The sequence below is a fragment of the Apium graveolens genome, chromosome 3, assembly GCF_009905375.1.
Source record: "Apium graveolens cultivar Ventura chromosome 3, ASM990537v1, whole genome shotgun sequence".
Lineage (NCBI taxonomy): Eukaryota > Viridiplantae > Streptophyta > Magnoliopsida > Apiales > Apiaceae > Apium > Apium graveolens.
This window is the reverse complement of record NC_133649.1, coordinates 287,900,624-287,925,117: the sequence shown is the minus strand read 5'-3', so window position 1 is coordinate 287,925,117 and position 24,494 is coordinate 287,900,624. Positions and strand designations below refer to the sequence as shown.

General features: G+C 33.0%; 1 pseudogene; it reads right to left on the bottom strand.

The window, feature by feature from the left end:
- Positions 1-10,511: 10,511 nt before the first annotated feature.
- LOC141715131 (G2/mitotic-specific cyclin-2-like) lies at positions 10,512-19,150 on the bottom strand (annotated as a pseudogene).
- Positions 19,151-24,494: the final 5,344 nt, after the last annotated feature.

Below are 24,494 nucleotides of genomic sequence, written 5' to 3'. Positions count from 1 at the left end.
ATTGGGTTTTTCAAACTTTTTGGGTTTATATGGTTCGTATAAAAATAGGGTCTATAATAGTGTATTTATAGGCAAAATTTTCAGCTGAAATTTTCCCATAAATATTATTATTATTATCCCATTTATTATTCTCATTAATAATTAAAACACCTTTTAATTATTAATCCTTTTTCTAAACACTTTAGAAATAATTCTCTCTCTTGATTTAATTTCCAAAAATTAAATCCTTAATTAATAATATTAAGAACTTTTCTTAATTAATTTATAATCAATTAAATCTCATTTAATCAATTATTAAATTTGTCAATTAATTATTTATTTCATAAATAAATAATTATTAGCCATTATTAATTAATTCCTCCACCATTAAATCATTCTCTTTTTATGGTGTGACCCTGTAGGTTCAATATTAAGCCGGTAGTAGAAATAAATAATAATAAAACTATTTTATCATTATTTATATAAATTCTCTAATTTATTAAATATGATTAATTAATCACATTTATTCTACATCGTGAGGGATACTTCTCAGCATATCGCGACTATCCGGATAATATGAATTCACTGCTTAGAATACCAAGAACCTATTCAGTGAATATTTACCGTACAATAAACTCTTTCTACCCTACAATGTCCCGATTAAATACAAGGCATGGATCTCGTGTCAAGCCTATCTAATTCAATCACTTGCTTACCATTTACTATGCGTAGTTCTATGCAAATTAGAAACTCCTTTCTAATTTCATTTACTCTGGCCAGAGATTCCTGAACTAGCATAAGTGGATCAGCCTTGAACATTCGCTTCCTTCACTGGAAGGGGTAGATCCTTTATTGATCATACACTATCTTCGTGTACAAATTCCTATACCCAGAAGAGCCCTAATAATTGTCCCTGGAGACTAAGAATTAAACCAAAGCATAGTTCAGTGTACACAAGATGACTATGATGACCTCAAGTCTAAGAATACTTGTACAACTATCACTAAGTGAACAACTGCTGACACGTGAGTGAACTCCATCAGTTGTTCAGCTGTGCGAGTCATGTTCAGTGAACTTATTCTATAATAAGCACCTACATACTAGCTATAGTGTTACCACACAAATGTCTATGAGAACAGACATCCTTCATAATGAAGCAAGCATAGTATGTACCGATCTTTGCGGATTATTAATTACTAGTTAGTAATCCTACGACCAGGAACTATTTAAGTTTAGAGTTATCATCTTTTAGGTCTCACTATTATGATCTCATCATAATTCATAAAAAGCTTTACTCTAAACTATGGTATAACTTATTTAAACACTTAAATAGATAGAGCCCGTAATAAAAACAAAATAAGTCTTTTATTAATATCAATGAAATCAAAACAGATTACATAAAGAGTTATTCCTAAATCCTAATACCTGATTGGACTTAGGACATATTCCTTTCAACAAGGACAGATTATTGACAAATGTTATAAGTTGCATGGTTTTCCAGCTGACTTCAAATTTACCAAACCAAAACAGATGGTTGCAAATGTTGAGATGTCTGGACAGTCTACAGTCTCTTCACAAAGTGTTAATCCTGATAATATGTCTGGACCTAATCAATCTGCTGGAAGTTCTATTGTTACAGGGAATAATGGTTTCACTGGATTTACTCCTGAACTTTGCTCTCAGTTTATACAATTCCTAAAATCTGCTCAGTCGTCTTCATCTGATATCAATGTTTCTTCAACTAATTTTGCTAGTACCATTTCTAATCTCTCTTTGTTACTTATTTTTCTGATTCTAACACTGCTAGTTGGATACTAGATAGTGGAGCGAGTGATCATATGTGTTTTCAAAAGAAATTATTCTCTTCTTTGACAAAATTATCACAACCCATCACTATATCGATGCCCAATGGTCAAATTATTAGTATTGATTTTGTTGGCAGTGTCCCAATCACTCCCGAAATAACACTAATTGAAGTTCTCTTTGTTCCACATTTTAAATACAATTTTCTCTCAATTAGAAAATTAGTTAAACTTCTGAATTGTGATGTTATATTCACTAAAGACAATTGCTACTTGCAGGGCCATTCTCTGAGGAAGCCACTGGAAATTGGTGACTCTCAGAGGGGCCTTTACATGCTGCATTCTTCTCCTCCATTTTCTGCTGAATCTTCTTATTTGTCAAATGCTTCTTTCACAACTGGAAACACTTCATCCCTTGTCTGGCATTCAAGGCTGGGACATTTACCTCTCTCCAAGTTAAAAACTTTTTGTAATATAGATAATGCTAGTGTTTCTGCAATTTCAATGTGTGATATATGTGCTAAAGCAAGACAACATAAGTTTCCTTTTCCTCGCAGTACTATTCATTCCATTGCTCCATTTGAACTCATTCATGTAGACCTTTGGGGGCCATATTCAATTTCTACATATAATAAGAACAAATACTTCATTACCATTGTCGATGATTTTACACGTGCTACTTGGACGCATCTTCTTAGTTGTAAAAGTAGTGCGTTTGATATTATTAAACAATTTATAGCTTTAGTCTCTACTCAGTTTCATTGCAATGTCCAAAAGGTTCGGACAGACAATGCATTAGAATTGGGTCTCAACAAATATGCTACAGAATTTTTCTTGTCCAAAGGGATTCTATATCAAACTTCCAGCTCACACACACCCCAGCAAAACGGTGTGGTGGAACGGAAGCATAAACATTTACTTGAAACCTCTCGTGCCTTGTTGTTTCAATCAAATTTACCTAAACATTTTTGGGGCGACTGTGTTTTGACAGCAACCTATCTTATCAATCGTTTTCCCTCTAAAGTCCTAAATGGCTGTTCACCCTATGAAAAACTTTTTAACAGCAAGCCGTCTTATTCAAATCTTAAACCGTTTGGGTGTTTGAGTTACGTTTGTACCACCAAAGTAAATAGAGATAAGCTGTCACCAAGAGCACTTCCTTGTGTATTTTTGGGTATCCATACGGGAAAAAGGCTTATAAATTCCTAAGTCTTGACACAAAATCCATTATAATCTCACGAGATGTTGTTTTCCATGAAACAGTTTTTCCTTATGTCACACCACTGACTGCAAAGTTTATACCTCTGCCTATTCCAGAAAATGACATATCCTTACCTCATTCACACACTTTTTCATCTGATCATACTCATTCACACACATCTTCATCTGATCACACTGAGCATTTTAAACACAATTCCTCAGTTATATCACATGATCAAACTGCTGATCAAACTATTGATCCTGACAATTCTTCCTTACCAATTAGAAAATCATCTCGGCTTTCAAAACTTCCAGCATATCTAGGTGATTATGTACATTCATATCCACCAACTAATTGTAGTAATGCATGTTTTTGTACTCTTGCATCTTCTTGCACTCCTTCAACTTCCTATACTACTCATTCTTTATGCAATTCATCCACTGTTTTAACCCCAATATATAAACTTCCCCCATCAGAACCATCTTCTTTCCAAGATGCTATTAAATATCCTGAATGGTGACAGGCTATTGATGCTGAATTCACTGCCTTAGAGGCAAATAAAACATGGTCTCTTGTTAGGCTCCCTCCAGGAAAGAAACCTATATCCTGTAAGTGGGTATTCAAAGTTAAACAAAATTCTGATGGAATGATTGAGCGTTATAAAGCTCGTTTGGTTGTTCGTGGTTATACTCAAAAGGCAGGGATCGATTATACAGAAACTTTCTCACCAGTTATTAAAATGACAACAATCAGGTGTTTGGTTGCTACTGCAGTAAAGAAAGGCTGGAACATGAGCCATTTAGATGTTAACAACGCTTTTCTTCATGGAGATCTTGATGAAGACGTCTATATGATTCCTCCTCCAGGTTTAAACCTTTCTGATACTTCACTGGTTTGCAAACTGGATAAATCTTTATATGGTCTCAAACAGGCATCTCGGAATTGGAATACTAAGCTGAAGTCTACTCTGCTTACTAAAGGCTACTCTATTTCTGAGAATGATTCTTCATTATTTTATAAGAAACAAGGCGGTCTTGTTCTATACTTAGCTGTTTACGTTGATGATATTTTAGTTGTTGGGAATGATCATGCTGAAATGACAGCTATAAAGACTTATCTAGATGAGGTTTTCAAAATTAAAGACCTGGGAAAGTTAAACTATTTCTTGGGTTTGGAATTTGCAGAGGTTCCGAATGGAATGGTTGTGTCTCAACGAAAATTTACTTTGGATCTTTTGTCTGAATTTTCTTGTGACAATGCTAAACCAGTAACTACACCTTTAGATCTTACAATTAAACTGTTTCCTGATCAAGGAGATTTGCTTACAGATTCATCAACATACAGTTAATTGGCAAATTAAATTTCCTCATGAATACAAGACCAGATATATCATTCTATGTGCAACACTTGAGCCAGTTCATGTCTGCTCCTCATCAACCACATTGAGAAGCTGCTCTTCACATTCTTCGATATCTCTCTTACAATCCTGCTCAAGGACTTTTATTCACCAAGGACTCTTCCTATCAGCTTGAGGCATTCTGTGATGCTGACTGGGCTGCTTGTCCCAATTCAAGAAAATCTGTTAGTGGTTTTGTGGTGTTAATGGGGGGCAGTCTCATTTCTTGGAAGTCCAAGAAACAGCATACTGTCTCCCTGTCATCTGCCGAGGCAGAATATCGATCTTTACAACGCCTTACTTCAGAATTATCCTGGTTGCCCTGATTGCTCCATGAACTCGACGTCCCTGATATCACACCAATTTCTGTTAAGTGTGATAACCAAGCTGCCATCTACATTGCTCGAAATCCTGTCTATCATGAACGCACAAAACTTATTGAGCTGGACTGTCATTTTGTGCGTTCTAAACTCTTTGCTGGACTGATTTCATTATCTTTTACTCCATCTCGAACTCAGTTGGCTGATGTACTTACCAAACCATTATCTGGTCTGCAACACAACGATCTTCTTAGCAAGTTGGGTGTGCATTCTACACCCTCCAACTTGAGGGGGGGTGTTGGAGTTGCTGACAAAACTGCTGACATCACTTAATCATTAAGTCAATATATAGTATAATTATGTAGTGATTAGTAAGTTAATTAGTCAGTCAAGTAAGCAATCAGGTGTATATATATTGTGAGGCAGACATTACTTCTGGTGTAAGATTTGTAACAAACTATCATTCTGAATATATAACTTTTACTTGTTTTCTCTCATCTTCTTCTTCAAGCTGGTGTAGTACTGTTTCACAGAATCCCATTTAAAAATGCGGACTTTACATCTAATTGGTAAATTCTCCACTTTTTCTGAGCAGAAAGGGCCACTAACGCTCTTATGGTCTCAAACCGGGCTATTGGAGCCCGGTTAACTGATGTTCAACTCCTTCATCTTCGCAAAGGTTATTGAATTGTTTAGATGTGTACTCCTTTCCTCTGTCACTCCTTATCCTTTTGATTTTCTGGCCACTCTACTTTTCAACAATTTTTTTAAATCTCTTAAATATTGCAAATACTTCTGATCTATCACGCATAAAATATACCCAGGTCATTCGAGAGAAATCATTGATAAAAAGAATGAAGTACCTGGACTGATTTTGAGATGGAGTTCTCATGGGTCCGCAAACGTCGGTATGCAGAAATTATTGGATCCCTTTTTCTCTCCAAGATGTTCCACTAGGGAAAGATTTTCTGTGTTGCTTACCCATAAGACAACTTTCACATGCATGGTTGTGTTAATAGTTTGTAATAAAGTTTGAAATTCAGTTGTAAGATAAAATAAGTTGGGATTTGGAACGTTTGTAATATAAATAAGGAAAATAAATTGATAAGTTCTTGAACTATTCCTGTTTTATTCGATAGGTCCCTGAACAAAAGATTCTGCAAATCGGGTCCTTTAACTTTCAAATTTTTTTGGATCAGGTCCTTCCGTTAAAAAGATTCTGACGCCGTCAGAATCTTGCTGATGTGGCAATGAATTTGACTAAAATTCAACAAAAAAATGATATTAGACACAAAAAAATGAAATTAAGACATAAAAAATAACATCACATGCCATGCACATGACTTTTAAAACGTTATATTGTAACTTAAAATCAATATAATGTTAAAATCAATATAATTTTTTAACCTAAAAATTTATTATTTTTATTAATTAATTTAATTTAATTTATACTAAAATGTTAGGTCTAACATAAATACAGCGTGAAATCTATTCCAATTACCTAAAATTCAAATATTATATTATTATAAGTGAAATGAAATGTATAATTTCAATGAAAAAATAGTATTACAAAATTGAGATATATTTAAATAAATAATTAAAATCCATTTAATTATAATAAGATTAATAAATCAGTTAAATGTCAAAGTTCAATTAAATAAAAATTACAATAAAATTCTAATTGTAAAACAAACGAACTAAAATATTAATATTAAAATATGAGTACCGTCCTACCAGTCATTTTAATAATATAATATATATGTGTTATATCATTATTAAATTTTAAATAACTATATATCATTAGACGCATTATACAGATTTATTTTCAAATTTAAGATCATAACTATGTAGATTTTTTAACCCGTTCATAGTATGAAATCCATTTATGTCATTAACTTCATAAATACATATATATTGTATTTTATTATCTTTTATAGTTTATTTGTTTCATAATAAAAAATAAATGTTATATAAAAATAAAATCTTAATATTAAAAGTAGCCCGCACTGATTATATGTTATGTGTATGTATATAGATAGTGGATTCTGTTAACGTCTGTATATGAACTAGTATGTCTTTTTTTATTTAATTACGTTTTTCTCTCAAATACATGTCAAAGTTAACTGCCACGTCAGCAATTTTCTAACGGCGTCAGAATCTTTTTAACGGAATGACCTAATCCAAAAAAAATTGAAAGTTAAAGGACCCGATTTGCGGAATCTTTTATTCAGGGACCTATCGAATAAAACAGGAATAGTTCAAGTACTTATCAATTTATTTTCCCAATATAAATAAGGTTGTGGCTTGTGAACATATTTTAAACTGCGTCCATCCGTGGAATATGATAAGTAGGGTCATTGCATATAATATATATACTTATATTCATAAACAGTTTAAATATAGTGAATTTGTGTGTTGTGGACCCCCAAACTTCTGACCCGGGTTTGGAGGGCGTTACAAAAACCATGATTCATCAATTTCAGTTTTCATGGCCATGTCCTTTACATGCTGCCGTTGGACTGGGAAATTTATATTTTCCATTTTAACTTTGAAAACAATCTGTTCTTCATTTTTTTTGTCAGAAATGAAGCAAGAATCTCTTTCAATATGTACAATATAACCATGCTCGATCAATTGCCCGACACTTATCAGGTTACTCTTTAAGCTTGGAACGAGTAAAACATCAGAAATACATTTAGTGCCATTACTAGTTTTAAAATAGTACTCCATCCTAGATCTAACCCAACCAAAAGCTATTCAAGTCTTTTTAATTTTTAATCAATTAAATTTGATCTTCAAATTACTTTGTTAGTAAGATTCACGATATTTATTGAGCCTCTATTATTTTATTATAATATATTTTATATATTTTATCGAATCGAATTCAAGTCGAACCGATTATATTTGGACTTTTTATTAATATTTAGAGAAATTAATTTGAGTTTTCGAGCCAAATTAGGGCCTACTGAACTTTTACGAGCCGAGTTTTGAATTTCAAATTAAAGACTCGATCGAGGTGATATTCAAGTTTGAACCCGGGTTATTTTAATCGAGTTTGAGTTGAGGCTAACACTGATCGGCTCTACAGACTTGACGCGCCTCGATTACACCCCTACTCCCTTCGCTATACATTTTTTAAATTTGATATGATATGTACCAAATTTTGATTAAAATAACATAAAATATATTATTGAATAGTATAATTAAATAGCTTATTATAAAGTTATTTATTTTTAAAGTATGGTTAAATATTATCAAAAATAGTTACATATAAAATAAATGTTACTAAGAGCATCTCCAATGCTCCCAGACCACTTTCTCTTTTTAGTGGACTCCATTTATGCCAACTCACTGAAAAATTGAAAAATGGACAACAGTGTAGTTCATACAATGCACGAGACCATTTACTGGTATATAAAATATTAAAAACTTTTAAAAACAAACAGGAAAGTATGTCGGGGGAGAAAATCAATTAAACTATATTAAAATATTAGTAGGAAATGAAATAAGCAGTGGGCTTACCAATTTTGTTAGATATCATCCAATGCTATTTTTGTTAAAAACAGATGGTCAAGTCATTTTAACAGTCCCAATGTAGGGAAATGGGCTACCGCTAAGTATCTTTAAAGTTTTGAAAAAAAAATCATTTTTATCATTAAGCTCCTAATTCTAATTTTTAGAAATTTTACTTACATAAACATCCATTATTTCTCAATAATGGTTCGTTTAATATTTTAGGATTTAATTAATTTGTTGATAAAATTTAAAAGTTTAAATTATGGTTGTAGATTTAAAATTAATAAAATATTAAATTTAAATATTTTGCTTGCGATGATTTTATAAAAAGAATTTAGAAATTTTTTTAAAAATACGATTTTTTAAATTTTAATTTGTAAAAATACGATTTTGCAATCAACCGCAATCAGATTTTAAAAAAAAATCAGTATTTTTTCAAAAAACATTGCATATGTGATTAATTTTGATTATAAACTGTATTTTTGTAATTATTTTAAAAAAATAGTAAAATTACATATAAATTCGAAAAAGTAATATTTTTAATAATTTATCTGTAATTTGATGGCATGGATAACAAACAAGGAAGTGCTACGTACCCCAAATATCTTCCCAAAAAATTTGCTAAATAAAGTGACTGACACATGACTGATTTTAATTCGTGTACGCATATAAATGCAGGCGAGTCTCATATTATTATTAGTAAGATGCCAAATATTTACATGATACATCATATTTGGGGAATTTTTTGATATAAAAATTTGGGGTCTATAGCATTTTCGTAACACGGATATGCAAGTAAAATATCAGTCCCCTGGCTCTTATAGATAACAGACTTCAATTAAATGTTACCAAAGCAAGCTCTGTATTACGTGGAGTTTGAATTTAGGCATTTGTGAAGTATAACTTTAAGTTACTAACATTCCAACATACTAATTTATGCAACTCTTACACATCCAACATTCAAAATAGGTGCAAAGGTAAATTTGTGCAAGATCGGAAGTAGGTGGTGATACTACATATAATTCATGTAAGATCTAGTCATGGACTTCTAACTCTATATAACTGCTGGAATGATTAGTCATGAACTCCTAACTCGGTTTAGTCCCGCGCACTGGCAATCTTGACTAGTCCAATTCCGCAAGTCCAACCTTTGAGAAATCTCAGCACGTGAGGTACTGGCCCAAGCACACGATAAGATTAACTGTCACACATCAATAATGGAATAATCAGGGCACGTGTAAGAGTATCCTCAGAATATTCCTCAACCAGTCCCGCGCTGACACGTGTAAAGCATCCACTCCAATCAGGTGTCCTCCGCTCTCAGAACCGATGATTACGATTTAAAGATACCAACCCCAAACCCTATCATAGGGATATAAATAGCCCAAGAAGGTAAGGTTTTGAGGTTAATTACTCTCTCACACTCATATACACACACAACAACCCTACATTCATATCTATCTTCATTTTCCCCAAAAGTGAGTTACAAAACACAAGACAATTACAAATATACAACCAACAGAAACTGGGCAGGTTCTGTTCTTGCAGCATATCCATATTTAGTTGTGTTGTACTTGTGTTAGTTTCCCTTTGCAGCATTTCCTACAAAGTACTAAACAAAACAACCACTTAGTCTTCAACTCTAAATGCAAAGGAAGAGTAATAATATTAACCTACTTATATTACTTCATCCTTTTATAGTGAGTTTGTCCTACCCGAGAGTACAATGAGCAGTGAAAACAGCATCAGCAGCTAACATCGATGGTGGAAACTTGACCATCTCATACTCCGCCAGGCAAAGATCGGTTATGGTCAATGGAACACAAGAATCTGCGCCACAATCTTACCACAAATGGCCTTCTTTCTGAATTAAAACATATCCAACTAACAACTCAGAGTAGTACTGCATCAACGATGGTCAAACGGTGGCAATATAGATTGCATGCGGTTAAGTATCACTAACGATAGTCTCACACCCAAACAGTGATAGAGAATGCATGTAGGAATGCGTCAGAAAATGGGGGGAGAAGAAGATCATACATCATTAATTTTATTGATTTAAACAAAATATGTTTAAACCGTGCAAAGTGAGGCTGGTCAACCTAGCTATTTATTGCATAAACCTTGTTGGATATATGTTTCCGAAACAAGACATTTAAATTGAAATAAGTAAAATTTGTGAATACCTCTTATTAAAAACACCATGGAAAACAAATCATTATCTCAAAAGGCAGCAAGACGCTGGCTCTGCAAATTAAGACCATGCTGACCCAATCAAATTGAGTCCCTATTTAAAATCAGGAGTCCAGCAGAAAATAGGCAGGTTCTGTTCTTGCAGCATATCTATATTTAGCTGTGTTGTACTCCTGTAAACAACAATTAGTCTCCCTTTGGCCACGTTGTGATGATATTGGACCATCAGCCTGGAGCATTTCCTGTAAAGTATGAAACAAAAAAAATTGCTTAGTCTTGAAATCTAAATACAAAGGTAGAATGGTGGAAGCTTGACAATCTTATACTCCACCAAGCAAAGATCAATTATGTAGAATGCAAGAAGCTCCATCTGGTTCAAGATCAAGGATTAAGTTCTAGATTAAATCAAATATGTTTTGTATTCTATAATAAGCAATTGAAACGCTCAACTGGACTACAGCAAGAATTAATTATAAACCTATTAGGATATGTAGGTTGATACCAATCATGCAATAATATGTCGTACAATATGAAGGACAAATCTTATTTTCGGGTTGAGCAGCTTTCAGGAACTTCTTCATGAACTCATGTGCAATTGAAATTTAAAAGTATGTCTTCTATTCTATGATAAGCAAGTAAAATTAATGCTGAACCAGACTAGAGTAAGAATTTATTATAAATTCCTTAGGGAATGCCATAATCATATTGCATACATTGATCCTTCTATGATGTGTCTCAGGAAAATTAAGAAGCAGCCTTACTGTCAGATTGACCAGCTTTGAGAAACCTCTTAACAAGCAAATGCACAGGTGGAACTGAGAGGTCATATTGAACTTGTTGATCACCAAAGTTTCCTGCTGGTTGGAAGTTAGAATATCTAAAGCCTAGTAATTGCACTCGGATCAAATTAGAAATTAGGTAATGGAAAAGGAAACCATGATTTAGACATTACCATTTGAAAAACCTCATATCTGGTGTCCGCGCTGCCAGATATCAGGATGAGACCTTTTGACAAGAGGTGCCAAGAGTTTAGCAAACAATAATATAACCAAAAAAAATAATAAGTACAATAAAAAATAGAAAAACCCCAATCCAAGTTTTTGTATAAACTAGACTAAACATTCATAAATAATGAAATATCAATTCCCAAAATTAACCACTTTTATAGTCTTAGATATATATGGTCATACAAGTTCAATATTTCAAAATGATTCATACAATGCATAATTAAGTTAGTATTAGATAGCAACTACCAATTACAATAAAACTGAAAATACTACTCCATTAATAAGTTTTCCTTGAAAAATCGATTGTACATGTAGCATGTCCAATCTTTCTTAAAACGGGTCATTTTGTGAGGATGATAGGACTTCAAACTAGGAGAATATGAGAACTCTGCACCATAAAAATTGTAACTAAAATTAGAACATATGGAAAAATATACTTGGAATTACTAGTAGCTGTTTCAAAATTTTAGAATCTATTTACATTAATTATTGTTTCACCAGTCGACTAAATATCCTCAACGAAGCATCCAACATAATAGCCACAATACATGCCATCATCCAACGCTTGCTTTAAGCACTATAAAATTTAAAACATACAAAGTCAATAAAATTGAACGTATCAAATTCAGTTAAAATTTCAGCTAGAATGTTTATACTATAATAACATAATACAACGAGGGATGTTGCAGCTTAATTCCTGACTGTTCCAGCTCATTTTATGTAGTCTTGACTGTTCTCATAATTAGTCATTGTTTAGTTGCAGATCTTCTAGTAAGTAGTAATAGTAATTATGCAGATGAAATGATGAATGTAACGATCATGATTCGTTTAAAACTTCAGTTGTCTTGCCGCTACTTCAGATTGAAAGCAGAAATAATACATTAAGTTCAAATTACTTCATGCAGGTTGAAAAGATGTTGTGATGTATCGCACATAATAACACACCGTCCTACCATTCTGCTCGCGTAATTTTTTCTGTCAAAATTCTGCTCACTGAACTAAAGCCTTTTTAGGTGACAAATAATAATCTATATCGTAACATGCATCATACACAAATGATGAAAATATATGAACTAATTGAGTCATTACAACAATCTTAATTTAGAAAATTTAAGTCAGCAATCTTATTCTAGAAAATTTAGCCCTAAATCTAAAATAAGATATCAGCCTAGTTTACTGTAAATACACCGTGCCACATCATTTCTGAAACTGGACATTATATTGATTTAAGTAAAATTTGAGAATACATAAAACTATATAAAAAAAAAACATCACGAAAAACAGATCATTATCTCAGAAGGCAGCTAACCCCCTGACTCTGCAAATCTAACTTAAGCAGATCAGCCTGGAGCATTTCCTATAAAGTACGAAACAAAAACAACTGCTTAGTCTTGAACTCTACATATAAAGGAAGAGTAATAAAATTGAACCTACTTACATTATATCCTCAGCCTTGTATTGAGTTTGTCTTTCCCTCATCTTGCTCCATTGAGCTGCCTTTCCAAGAGTACACTGAGCAGTGAAAACAGCAGCTGCTGCTAACATCGATGGTGGAAACTTGACCATCTCATATTCCACCAAGCAGAGATCAATTATGTAAAACGCAAGAAACTCTGTCTGGTTCAGTATTAACAATTAAGTTCAGGGATTAAATTTAATATGTCTTGCATTCTATGATATAAAAGGCACAACCCGACTACAGCAATCATAAATATTTACGTTTACGTCAATCGTGGAATAATATGTCGTAGGAATATCAAGGACAAGTCTTATTGTCAGGTTGAACAGCTTTCAGGAACTTCTTCATGAACACATCTGTAGCTGAAATTTAAAGTATATCTTCTATTCTATGATAAGCAAGTAAAATTAATGCTCAACCTGACTCGAGTAAGCACTGATTATAATTTCATTAGAGAATGCCGTAATTGTATGCGTACATTGATCCTTCTATGATGTGTGGAAGGAAAATTAAGGACCAACCTTACTGTCGGATTGAGCAGCTTTAAGAAACCTCTTGGCAAACAAGTACACAGTTGGAACCGAGAAATCGTAGTGAAATTTGTTGATCATCAATTTTTCCTGCTAGTTGGAAGTTAAAATATCCAAATCTGATTAGTAATTACACTTCGATCATGTCAGAAATTATGTAATGGCAAAGGAAAACATGTTTTGGATATTACCATTTGAAGAACCTCATTCCTGGTGTAAGCATTGTCAGATATCAGGATGAGATCTTTGACAAACGGTGCCAAGGGTTCTTCATATTTGCTTGCAAGAAGCAAGGCCGTGACTCCAACAAGCTGTAGTGTTTTCCTTACCACGGGTTGCATAGCTAAGAACCTATCGATCAGATTGACACTCAAATACAGGGTCTCAGGCCTCAAATCAAATTTGCAATGGACCTGCTCATTCCATCGAAGTGTTAATAATGTTTGCTGCATAATACTTATCATTGTAAACGTTCACTTTTATACTGACCTCAATCAGCCAGTCAATGAGAATCCCTCTGAATTTCTCATTGATGTTGAGTTGACTTGCCATGTAGTTTGGTGGCACACAGAAAGAATTCTACATTAAGGATACAATTGAACAGTTAAACATATAAGAATTTAGCTTGCATATGCTCCAAATTATTGAATTGTTCTATAGACAGTCCATTAGAGAGCATATATTATCATCTTAACATGTACCACATGCTCAAGTAGAGAGCGAAAATATAGAACACTATTATGTACAAGACATAATTTCTTAGAATCTAGTAAATTTACGAAAAAACAATCAGAGGGAAAGTGCTACATGTTCCTTAATAAGCGATTACCTCAACATTTCTGTAGTATTTGTAAAGATCATCCATGTACTCGACAACATCAATGGGATCTTTCTTTTCTAACACTAATAGACGAATAAGGTAACAAGACAAGGTAAAAGCATCATACCTTTAGGTCATGTCGCGCAAGCATAGGCTCGGGAAAACTGTCTCTGGCCTTGTATACATTCAGATCAATTACAGAACAATCTGTTTTGATTACTGGTTGCTTAATTTCCTATATCAAAATTATCAAGCATTAAAATTATATACTACTAACTTCCTTTTTCAAAGATGACGAAGATTATAACTTAAACTTGTTAACAAATACCTCAGCTGAAATTTTATGCTGCTTGGAGGCTATTTGTGCATCAAGCATCCTAATTCACCAAAATAGTTTTAAATAAATGCAACTCACAACATCAAGATTACAGAGCACCAAATAAAACTATCTTTATATAATCAGATGCCTTAATTGCGAGTACAAACCTAGTTACTGGTCGATGAAACACTGGAATCTGATCCACATTGTTACCACAAATTGCCTTCTTTCTGAATTAAAGAATAATACAAATGATCAAAGGCCAGACTATGTACTCAAATTAAAAATATCAGGAGAATTAAAAAACAAATATCAGTGTTTAGAAGTTACTCTTGCAAGGTGCCTCTTTTGGTAGCTGCAGAAGGGTAAGGTGCGGCTCTTTCATTATTTTGGTTGATCGTACTTAGAGCCTTCCTGGTCGGCCTGATTTCCGCAGTAGATTTCCTAGCTCCTGCTAACAATAAAAGCGTAGAGTATAGCAATCATATAGTACCTTACCTACACACTTATAAAATTAATACACCAGGAAACATATATAAATTAAAGTCCATCTTACCTTGAATATTTGAGGGCCTCACACCACTAACACAGTTTTCATCTGATCCAGCCTTTGATATTATCTAAAAAATACAATTAACACAACTAAGAAAATTCATTCAGAATGAATAAAAAGAAATACAAGCAAATAAAATAAAGGCCATGCAAAATTTATAAACATCTCCAATCAATGAAATGGAATTTAAAAACCAAGAATTGTAACATATGAAAACTAAGCAAACATATCTTTAATTATTAACAAAACTCAGATGATAAGATATCAAGAGATCAGAAATAAAAACACATATGCACTCATATTTAAGTGTAAATTTTACACAAACAACATTAATAAACAAAAAGAAGATATCAATTACCTTTTCGGTAAACGGGAAAGTAATAGTAGAAAGACAGTGAAAAATCTAATCAACTAATCAATCAAAAATATGTTTAATTTCCGATCTCTCTCTGTTTATCTCTCTCTCTCTCTCTATATATATATATATCAAAAGAAGCTTTCTCTCAGCACAAGTCTTAACAGGATGTGTACAAAGTATATATAGTTGATGGACTGCATGAGAGTATGAGACGTTTGCTATGTGTCCCTCATAGTATTTTCAAAAAAACAGCTATCTCAACAAATTCCAACCGTTGGATCATCCAAAAAATATAGTTTATTACTATAAGAATATTTTAATGAATCCAAAATTCATAACATAAATTAAAAAATTCTTTAAGAAATCGTGAATGAATGATACACTTTTAGAAAATATTTAATGAATCCAAAACCTTTTTATGTATGTTATAACCTTAATCCCAAGATAATACATGAATATATTATAATTTTTTTTATGTACGATTAATTTTCAATCTCTCTCTACAGAAGCTCTCTCTCAGACCTCAAGCAAAAGTCTCTCAAATTTTGTGTACAAGGTATATATAGTTGATGATGGACTGCATGAGAGTATGAGACACTTGTCGATATGTGTCCCTCTTTGCATTTTGAAAGAAATAACTATCTCGGCAAATTACAACCGATAGATCATCAAAAAAGTTATAATTTATACTAAAAATAAAATTTTAATATATCCCAAATTCATAACATATATCAGAAAATCTCTCAAAAGAAATCGTGAATCATGATATACACTTATATAAAATATTTAATAAATTTAAAACTTTTTTATGTATGTTATAAATTTAATCCCAATATAATACATTGATAATATTTTGGAAAATTTACAATATGAGAAAGAATATCTTCAAAACTTTACTAACTTATAATAAATATTTTGGAGGAGATTTTTCAATTAGATGATTCTCCCTGTGTTTAGTGAAACTTACAAAAAACTAATTGAAACATCTATTTACCAAACAGAAAGCTAATTGTAACATTTACGGAACAGTTTTATTCAAAGAGCATAACGAACCTAAGATATATCCTAGGTAAGTTATGTAAGATATTAGGGTTCTGCAGCAGACGTCACCTTATTTTGTAGTATTATTGTTACTAAAATAACAGCGTTCTTCGGCTAAACTTTGTATTTTGTATTGAAAAATTATTTACGTAGAGTTTTAGCGGTAGAACATACCATTACAGCTGCAAAATACGGTGTTTATGTATTATATCTTGAATATGAATCGGTTTAGACACATAACACTATATTACTTGTACAAAATAAGACGAAATTATACTGCAGAACCATAATATCTTAGGTAACTTACCTAAGATACATGTTATTCCTTATTCTCTTATTCAAAACAATTAAATTTTATCCGTTTTATATAAATGACCTTTTATTGCTTTTACTTTATTCTAATCTTAGTCATTCCAAGCTGAACCATACAATCCTTTGTGAGAAGGCTATCTTTCAGTTAACCAGAGTGTAAAAGAGGACATGAGAATATAAAATTGGTGTCAAACAACCTTGACCCACTGAAGAGAAATGGAAAAATAGTGAGGAGTTTCAAATAGTCAATGTGTTCACCTGAATAGAAGCGATACAGATTACGCAGCTCTATAACTCTAGGATGGTTTGATTGAGATATTTCAATTACCATCTTGTATGAATGAATGGACTCTATCCAATCTCCTGTATTCTGATATAGCAATAATTGTACTGTCAATGCGTTGACGCAGAGATGAACCAAATACCCGGTGGTCATGCCAAAAAAGAAAGTTAGAGTTTACAACCCAATTTGTATCAAATGAATCTCTGAGTTTCAGTTCTACGATACAGGGTTTTTTAAATCATCATGATGCAATACTAGAAATATTCATTGTCCAAATGGATTTAAGTCGAATAACATGATTATGAATCCAGGAAATCCATAGTTAGTTATGACTAGATAGAAGAATGTGCCACAAATAAAATTTGAAATAAGCTCTATCCCATTAACATAACCCTAAAACCCAGCCCACCTTCAAATTTTGGGAGGTAACAACAATCTTTCCAAGAAACCTAGTCCATTTTAAAAGAGTCAAGTGAACCACCACATCCAAATTTTACAAAGATGGAGTGCATATGCTTAAGCACAGAGTAAGTTAGGAATATCTGAGCAGCCCAATAACTTTGAATGCCACAGAGCTTAACTCTTAAAAGAGTTAAGCGCCAAGGTACTAAAAATTTATTGGGGAGAATTCCTTGTCTAAACTCAGTGGGAGAGAACAGAATTGATAACATTCATGCCCACATTTTCAATTAAATATTGACATTTCTCATCATTAGGGCATAAACCAGATACATTAGCAAACATAAAAACTCCTTCCAGATGGCTGATATAAAAGTTCGACTGCCATGACAAAATAACAGAACATCATCTCCGAATAAGATATGAATGAGTTTTATTAGGTTTCTCTTGCCAATGATACTTGAAATCAGAATTTTTAGTAGTTTTATCTAAACAAGCTGGGAAAGCCTCCATAGCAAGGACACAGAGATAAGCGGACAAAAGATCATGGTTTTTATTTTTAGGCATACTCCTAATTGTGATGTATCGCATATAGTACATACCATCCTACCATTCTGCTCACATTATTTTTTTCTGTCAAAATTTTACTCAATTAAAGCCTATTTCGATGACAAATAACTAAGTACGCCAATTAATAAGATTAATGAAGTAGCAATTAATGCAAAAACACACATCATACGCAAATAATGAAAATGCATTTACTATTTGGGTCATTCCAGGAATCTTATTTTTGAAAATTTAATCCAGCAAACTTATTCTAGAAAATTTAGCTTAAATTAAACCCCAAAAAACATTGTTTCCGAAACTGACAATTAAACTGAATATATTAAAATTTGAAAATACCTCAAATTGCGAAAAATATCATGGAAAACAAATGATTACTCAAAAGGCAGCTTGACAGCTGGCTCAGCAAATTAAAACTATGCAGACCAATCAAATTGAGCTTCTAAACAAAATCAGGAGTACAGCAGAAAATGGGCAGATTTCAGTTCTTGCATGGTAAACAAATACCTAGCTAAAACTTCATTCTTCTTGGCACCAATTTGTGCAGCAAGCATCTTAATTCACCAAATTTTTTTAATTAAATAGAATTTATAACATCAAGATTAACAGAGCACCACATAAAACTACCTTCATATAATCAGATGCCTTAAATGGTAGTTACAAACCTAGTTATTGGTAGATGCAACATAGGAATCTGCGCCACATTCTTACCACAGCAGGCCTTCTTTCTGAATTAAATAACAATATAGGTGATCAAAGGTCATACTAGGTACTCAGATAAGAAATATCTGAAGAAATTAAAAAATCAGTTTCAGAAGGTACTCTCGAGGTGCTTCTTTTGCTAGCTGCAGAAGAGTAAGGTGCCGTGTGTACATGATTTTGGTTGATTGTACTTCGAGCCTTGTCGGCCTGATTACCAAAGTAGATTTTCTAGCTCCATCTATCATCAAATTCCCAACAATAGTGCAGAGTTTATAACACATATAAACAAGTATAAAATAAATACACCGATACACATTTATATAAATCAAAGTTAATATTACCTTGAAAATCTAAGGGCCTAGCACCGTGAACACGGTTTTCATCTGATCGAGCCATTGCTATTATCTACAAAATCCAAGCAACAACTAAAAAAATTCATTCACAACGGATACAGATAAAAATAATAAACACCATGCAAAATTTATAAACATCTCCAATCAATGATATGGAATATAAAAACCAAGAACTCTAACATATGGAATTATGACTAACTTCCAATGACTAGTTGCTTAATTTCCTTATTAAAATAATCAAAATGCTATATACAAGTAACTTCCTTTTTCTAATAGGACGAAGATTATAACTTAAATAGGTAAACAAATACCTCAGCAGAAAATTAATGCTGTTTAGCGGCTATTTTTGCAGCATGCATCCTAATTCACCAAAATAATGTTTAAATACAAAGCACAACATTAAGATCAACAGAGCAAAACAGAAAACTATCTTCATATAATCAGATGCTGTAAATGCCAGTTACAAACCTAATCATGAAAAACACGGGGAATCTGCGCCACATTCTTACCACAAATGGCCTTCTTTCTGAATTAAATAACAATACAGATGATCATAAACCAACATAACTAATCCTATAAACAAGACAATTACAAACATACAACTAACAACTCAAAATAGTACTGCATCAACGATGGTCACAATCAAACGGTGACGATAGAGAGTGCATGTGGCTAAGTAGTATTAACGATATTCTCACACCCAAACAGTGAGAGAGAATGCATGTAGGAATGCGACAGAATATGGGTGAAGATCATACATCATTAATTTTATTGATTTAAACTAAGTAAATCTTAGAGCAATGCTACGTACCCCAAAAAGATCCAAAAAAGTTCCCAAATGACACATAACGTGTTTTAATTTATGAACTCATATGTATGCACGAGTGGTCTCATATCACTAATGGGTGAATAACCAATAATATATGGACAACTAAGCATTCAGGAACGATTTTGGGGACTCTAGCATTTCTCTAAATCTTATTGTGTCAAGGGCGACTAGTTTAACTAGTGAAAAAACTAGAGGCCCCAAAAATTGTTACAAAATTTTTATAAATGGTAACTTCCATGATAATGATATGGGACCCGCGCGCATGCATATGTGTCTACGAATTAAATTTTGGCATAATATGAATTAAATTTTGGCACTTGTAATGCCAGGTCATTTTGTAACTATTTTTGGAAACGTTTTTGATTACCTAACATTACTATTATTGTATAAACCCCATTGTATATTTGCTTCGTAAAGAGAACAAATCAATTGTATTAAGTTAGATTGAGAATACCTCAAATTATTAAAAACTTCACCTAAAACTGATCATTATATCAAATGGCAGCTAGACCACTGGATCTGCAAATTAGAACCATGCAGACCCAGCCAAGTTTAGTCCCTATTTAAAATCAAGAGCCCAGAAGAAAATAGGCAGGTTCTGTTCTTGCACCATATCCATATTTAACTGTGTTGTACTTCTTGTAAACAGAGTTTAGTATCCCTTTTTCCCATCAGCCTCAAACATTCCCTAAAAAGTACGAACCAAAAACAACTACTTAGTCTTGAACTCTAATAAAAAGGAAGAGTAATAATATCTAACCTTTATCTTTTCTTGTATTACATCGCGGCTGATTCTACTTGCGTTACGCCATGGCTCTGGTACATTTTCTACATCTTTCTTTTACTCTCTACATAATATGTTCATATCTATTGTATTTTTTGTTGATTTAATTCACTTGTTATTTGCTTTATCAGTGAATCGATGCCTACTTTTTTTTGTAGTCATGGTCTTTAGTGTTACAATCAGTTTCGACTAATAAAATTTAAAGATGCACCTCGATCGCAATCTGTAAGTCACAACTGCTCCATTGCTCATCCTTGTAGTGTGTTTGTCTTCCCCTCATGTTACAAGATATACAAGAGTACTATACCAACTACTAAGACATGTTTGTGTATACGGTGGTTTTGTGTGTCTCGCACGCGCGCCGCCACGACTTGGGTCAGGCGAGGAATTTTATTCTGGAAATATTTTATTAAATGTAATTTCAGTTTTATTTTAATTAATGTAATATATTCAGTTACGTTTTGTGTTGTATTATACACATTTTAATTAATGTAATATATTCAGTTACGTTTTGTGTTGTATTATATACTGAACAAAATGTTTGGAATATATATATACGTCAATCACATATTTGGTGAAACCCTTATCTCTCTCTTTTTCTCTCCCCCATAATACACAGATTATAGCATAGATTTTCTGGACGAACTGAGGTACGTCAATCACATATTTGGTGAAACCCTAATTGTTATCTATCTCTTTTTCTCTCCCCCATAATACACAGATTATAGCATAGGTTTTCTGGGCGAACTGAGGTATGGGTCACTGTTGAGTGCTACGTATCTGTGGACGAAGTACTATGTACTGTTGTATCCTGGAAGTGATATTGCTGCAATCAAACACAACGTAAGTGGGGTAATGATCTCTTAAAGAACAGTCTAGACTTCTCGAAGGTTAGGCCCCTCAGCTGTTATTGGCTCTTCCAGATTTATTAAAACTTCTGTTAGAGATAAGTGTTTTTATCTATCTTTGTCAATTCAGTTATTAATTAATCTTGTTGTTTGTCTTCGTGTTTTGTCTCGTTATTTGATTTATTGCATGTTCTTGCTTAATCTTGATATATATAACTGCCTCATTGTTGATAGACAAATTGGATTTCAGATCATAGTTTTATTATGTCATGATGATAATCTTAAAATCTAATGATTGGAAGTTATTCCATGATATGTGAATTCAAACTTTCATATATGATTTTAAAAATTTTTCTTAATGAAATCCATAGAAAATTAGAGTTGAAGTTAGTTTGAAAAAGTTTGGAAAAATAGAGAATGTGTTTTGTCCCACATTGAAAATAAATAAAGGGGGTGTCGGCTTTATATAGTATCATACACATGGATAGTGTATAACTACTAAGGTGTGTGATGGTGCATTGTATTCTTGTATGCTTCATGCGCATGCACACGCGCTGTCGCACCGTACTGGTCTATTTTATTTATTTGATTAAATCTGATATAATGTGACGCACCGGACCGGACCGGTCTATTTTATTTATTTGTGATTTAATATTTTAATTAGAATTTTTTTTATCAGTTTGGGCTAGGTTCGGTTTCTGAATTGGGCTGAGTCACTTTGTAACCTGGACATTTGATATATAACTTTATAAGTGATAATATAATTCAAACTAAAATTAAATCTTATATAATGTGTGAGATAAATGTTGGCTGTTACATTTTATTTAAATTCAAAATTCATCAGTTTTGATTTATTTAATTAATGTGCAGTTTAATTCTAATATTAATTAGGGTGGCCAGTTACACTTAGCCTCTAGTATAAATAGAGGACTAAGTAGCTGTGTTTCATGCACCACACCTACATTCTCTTCCTCTCCTCTCTGCTCTCTTTTCTCTCCCAAAACACAAGTTCTGAGTTGCTGTTTTTCCCGGCGACTGAGGTGTTAGTCGAAGTTGGATTTGTTGTTGCTGTGAACATCAAGTTCAGAGTTGTTTTATCCTGGAGGAGGTATTGCAAGCATCCCAACGCAGCAGGTGGGGGCAATTATCTCTTCAAGAGCACTCAGGGCTTCGAGCAAGGCCTGACGACTCAGCTGGTTTCATTTTGGTTTCTTGTTGCATTGTACCAGTTGCACACCACTGCTTTCTGTCTTTTCTTTCTGTGTTAAAGCTATGGTTACTGGTACGCTCTCTTGCTTTACTTTGTTCTTTCAGTTTCTGATTTTTCTGTTGTTTACTTACATATTTTTTTTTGTTAACTGTTATCTTGGCCTTGACTTGCTAAATACGATATATAATTGCCTCTATGTTGCTGTAATAGTCTGTATTTTCAACATTTGTTGCGCGTAGTGTTAGTTTATTACCCAACAATATTAAAGAGATTATTTGTTATATTGTGTAATTAGCAAGATGGTTAACGAAACTGGTGATGTTCCTAAGACTGTTGAGACTGGTTCTGGTTCTGGTGTTACTGCATCCATTGATTGGACCACGTATCATTTTTCCCAGCCAATTAATTTATCGGGTATGCCTGATAAATTCAGTGGTGGAGCTTCTTTATGGGATTGGATGAGAAGGATGGGGTGGTTAGGGCAGTCATTTTGGCAGCTTTGGCGAATACCTTGTTCGATGTTTATTCACCTGATGCCTATACTGCTAAGGTCTTATGAGATAAGCTGGACCAAACCCACAATACTGATTCTCAAGAATTTGAGAAGTATTCTGTGTCTAGGTTTCTTGATTTCAAACTGGTGGATGGAAAATCCTACATTTTTTATTTTATTAACTATTATCTTGGCCTTGGCTTGCTAAATACAATATATAATTGTCTCTATGTTGCTGTAATAGTCCGTATTTCCAACATTCTTGAAGAGATAATTAGTTATATATTATTTAGCGTAATAATGGTTAGCGAAGCTGAGGTTCCCGTTGGTGGTGGTAGTAGTTCTGGTGCAACTGTTTGGGTCATAGATTGGACCACTTATAGTTTGACCGTGAAGATGGGGAATGCTAGTGTCACTCAAGTACTTGGAATAGGAAACGTGGATATGAAGTTCCCTTCAGGACGTTACTATCTCTGACTAGAGTGCATCATGTTCCCGACATGCGTAGAAATATAATAAGTGGAAGCTGTTTAGTTTCTAGTGGTTTTGAAATTTCTTTCAAGTGTAATAAAATAGTTCTTATTCATACTGGTACATTTTTTGGCAAGGGTTACTTGTCAAATGGTTTATTTGTTATTAATGTTGAACCCGTTTGGGGGAATTTGAATAAGAATATTATTCCTTCTGTTAACTGTGTTGAATCCTCGAATATATGGCATGCTAGACTAGGTCACTTAAACTTTGGTGCTGTTAATAATATGATGAACTTAGAGTTGATTCCAAAACATACCATAGAAAAGAATTCTAAATGTCAAGTATGTGTGTCTGCTAAAAAAATAAGGAAACCTTTTCATAACATCGTTAGGGATTCAGACTTGTTAGATTTAGTACACACTGATATTTGTGAATTTGGTGGTGTATTGACCAAGGACCAATTTAGATACTTCATTACTTTTATAGATGATAGTAGTAGATATTGTTATGTTTATTTACTTAGACATAAGGATGAAGCACTTAGTAAATTCATTATATATAAAACTGAAGAGAAAAACAAACTAGTAAGTTACTTAAACGTTTGAGATCTGATAGAGGTGGTGAGTATACGAGTAACGCTTTTAATGAATTTTGTGCAAATAATGGTATAGTTCATGAAATTACTCCACCATACACACCTGAGTCTAATGGGGTTTCTGAGCGAAAGAACAGAATATTTAAAGATATGA